Raw genomic sequence first — 4190 nt, 5'->3', positions numbered from 1 at the left:
ATGTGATATAGTTGATATTATGTATAAGATATATTAATTGGAGGAGTTCGATATAAATATGATTTATATTAAATAAAGGAGAAAAGAACTATGGTTTAAATATTACATATGATGTGATATTAAAACTATAGGTTAAAAATATAATATGATAAGTTAGTTATTATATTTATTTATAATTAAAACAATTATATGATAATTGTGGTTGGTTATTTTCTCCATTAACCGTGAAAGTGGGAGGTTATTTTCAGTTTTGAATAACTAAAGGATAAAATGAAAAGTATTTTCATTTTTGGGATGGTATCGCTTCATTGTGTGCATTACTAATCGTTTAGCTCACGAGAGACTACACGATAGCCTTCAAGTGAGTTTTTAAATGGTCATGTACTAGTGATTTACTAAACGATCGTTTAAAGTGATTTACTAAACGATCGCGTGCTAAGCAAGTTTTACTAAATGATCGTGTGTGTTTTTTCTAAATGATTGTGTACCTTCGAGTTTTACTAAACGATCAAGCATCACAGTGTATGCGATAGACAGTATATTCTCCCACTTGCTTGATCGTGTAGTTCGATCGTTGCCTTCTTCCATCCCTCGACCAAATTAACAACAGAGCCCACACCTCCTGGATTCTCACTCAGAGAATACCAAGGTTGTCGAGTGATGGTGTTGAAGGGTGTTTGTTCGTGGAGAAGACTATTCGTGATTACCAGGCGATTGGGTGGGCGATCTGAACAACAGCGAGAGATTGCTGTTCCAATGATCACGAGAGCAAGAGATCTTCAGAAGAAACATTCTTCAACGGTAAGTCTCTCATTCCTTTTGTATGTAATTTCTAAACATGCTATATTTTTATTTAAAATGCATAATTGCTCAATATGTTTGTGAATGCCTTTAATTCTTTCACAATGGGCTTGGATAGATCTTGCTTCCACTCACTGGTTCTATTGGATAAGAGTTTCTTCAGCTCAGAGTCCCAGTCCAACCAGGTGGCCCTCGAACACTCTAGCCGAGAGGGCCTTCAAAAATGGTTCAACAAGGTTGTCTTCAGAGGCTATCTTCGTGACGATCATATCTCTTCGATGTACTGTCTCTCTGATGAGATGACACTTTCTCTCAATATGTTTTCCAAGTTTGTGACTCCTTGGTTCTTTCGAGTTGACAACAACACCACTATTATCACAATACAGTGTGATGGGTAGGTGCTTATCTGAAACTACCTCCTAGTCAGCCAAGAATTTGCATAGCCATACTGCTTCTTTAGCGGCTTCACATGTAGCTACGTAGTTTGCTTCCATTGTGGAGTTAGTGATACAACTCTGTTTCATGCTTCTCCAACCTATAGCTCCTCCACTAAGAATAGAAATTGATCCTGAAGTAGATTTCTTTGAATCTACGCCAGTCTGGAAATTAGAATCAGTGTATCCAGTAAGGATCAAATCCTTAGGACTATACAGAAGCATACAACCCCTCGTTCTCCTTAGATACTTGAGGATGTTTTTAATAGCAGTCCAATGACTGTGTCCTGGATTGGATTAGAACCTGCTGATGATTCCAACTGCAATGCATATGTCAGGACGTGTACATAACATTGCGTACATCAAACTCCCAACTGCAGATGCATATGGAATTCTTTTCATTTCTTCAACATCTTGAGGTGTCTTAGGACACTGTTCCTTTGATAAATGAATTCCATGTCTAAAAGGAAACATATCTCTTTTGGAATTTTGCATATTGTATCTTGACAACATTTTGTCAATATAAGATGCTTAAGACAGTGCTAGGGTTCTATTCTTTCGATTTCGAAAAATTTGTATCTCTAGAACATATTGAGCATCACCCAAATCTTTCATTTGGAACTGTGTTGCTAGCCATCTCTTTACATCAGCAAAGAAGCTTATCTCATTCCTAATGAGCAAGATATCATCAACATAAAGTACTAAGAATGCTACAGTCTTGTTGACTATTTTCTTGTGAACACAAGGTTCGTCAACATTTTGTTTAAAGCCATAAGATTTGACCGTAGTATCAAATCTTATATTCCAGGATCTTGAAGCTTGCTTTAACCGATAAATGAATCGTTTAAGCTTACAGACTTTCTGTTCCTATTCTAGTTCGATGAAACCTTCTAGTTGAGACATACAAATACTTTCATCAAGATGGCCATTCAGAAAAGCTGTCTGGACATCCATTTTCCATATTTCATAGTCATAATATGTGGAAATGGATAGAATTATTCTTATAGATTTTATCATAGTAACAGGAGAAAAAGTTTCTTCATAATCAACCCTTTCTCTTTGGGTAAAATCTTTTGCCACGAGTCTAGCTTTGTAGGTTTGCATCTTATTAGTTTGGTCTTGTTTTCTTTTGTAGATCCACCTATAGATTTGACTCCATGTGGTTTATCTACAAGTTCCTAGATAGAATTGAAGTACATTGACTCCTTTTCAACGTCCATGGCTTTTATCCACTGTTCCCTATCAGCATCTTCCATTGTATTTTTAAAGGTTAATGGATCCTCTAAACCATCATCATGTATGATGTTTTGAGTTTCAGTTAAACCCATAGCGTTCAGGTTCCTGAATAACCCTCCCACTACGTCGAGGCATACTCAACTTGAGAAGGACGTGACGGGGCAACAACAGTTGTTGATGGGACAGTTTGATCAATAACTCTTGTTGATTTTTCTGTAGCATCTTTGGTCATTTCTTGTAATATTAGTTTACTGCGAGGTTGATGATTTTTAACATGATCATCTTCTAAGAATGTAGTGTTTGTCGATACAAACACTTTGTCTTCTTGGGGATCATAGAATAGTCCTCCTTTTGTTTCTTTAGGGTAGGCATAACTTCAAACGTGTTTCCAGTTTCATAGAATTTTGTATCAATACGTGTGCTGGACAACCCCAGATTCAAAAATGATGTAAACTAATTTTTCGTCCTTTCCATAATTCATGCGATGTTTCTAAAATACTTTTTTGAAGGAACAACGCTTGAATATATTCTGCAGCCTGTACTGCATAACCTCAAAAGGATTGAGGTAACTGAGCATAACTCATCATTGATCGGATCATGTCTAACATGGTTCGATTTCTCGTTTCTACAACACCGTTTTGTTGTGGCGTTTCAGGTGCTGTGAGTTGGGATTGAATTCCATGATCTACTAGATAATTTTGGAATTGTAAATCCATATACTCACCACCTCGATCAGATCGAAATGTTTTAATTCTTTTACTTAAATAATTTTCTATCTCAGTCTTAAATTCTTTGAACTTTTAAAGAGTTTTAGACTTGTGACTTATTAAGTAAATGTAGCCATATCTCGAGTAATCATCAATGAAGCTGACAAAATATTGATAGCCTCCTCGTGCTTTTACACTCATCGGACCACATACGTCTGAATGTATAAGTTCGAGAGGCTCTTTGGCATGAAGACTTTTTCCAGAAAAAGAACTTTTTGTCATTTTTCCCTCAAGACATTATTCACATGGAGGTAAAGAACTATCTTCTAACTGACTTAGATTACCACTTTGACCATTCTCTCAATCCTGTTGAGATTAATGTGACCAAGTCTGAGGTGCCAAAGATAGGCATTAGGAGAAATTTTCCGTTTTTTATTTTGAGTCTCAATCGTTTTAACCATTTCTATATTTAGAATAGCCTTTGCTTAAGTTGGTTTTAATATGTAAGTTATTTTCGAGTCTTGCAGAATAAATAAGAACACCTCTTGAAAAAACAAATACTTCATTAGATTCAAAAGATATCTTGTACATATTTTCTAGCAGACAGGAAATAGAGATTAAGTTTCTTTTCATTGTAGGTACACAATATACATTTCTAAGTAAGATGAAAGATTCTACAAAAAATAGCTTGACATCTCCCACTGCATGAGCCGAAATGATTTCTCCCGTTCCCACGTTGAAAGTCATTTCTGTTGGGTTTTATGTCCTAAAACTCGTGGTTTGTAAACATTAGAACTTATTCTGAGAATTCGATAAAGTTGTTATTGAATATGTTGTTTTTTATAAATCCAATAAACCTAAGTCCCTTGACTATTATATGAGTACTTGAACTTTATGTGGAGACATACAAGTGGATCAGGTTTGAGTAAATAGTCAAAATGATCTATAGTATATGAATAAGGTTGGGTACCTTATTCTGGTAACACTATTGGATGCAGCCTACTCTATAGTT

Source organism: Benincasa hispida, chromosome 4 (assembly GCF_009727055.1).
Source record: "Benincasa hispida cultivar B227 chromosome 4, ASM972705v1, whole genome shotgun sequence".
In the NCBI taxonomy this organism is placed as follows: domain Eukaryota; kingdom Viridiplantae; phylum Streptophyta; class Magnoliopsida; order Cucurbitales; family Cucurbitaceae; genus Benincasa; species Benincasa hispida.
The sequence above is the reverse complement of the archived record's forward strand: the minus strand, read 5'-3'. Positions refer to the sequence as shown.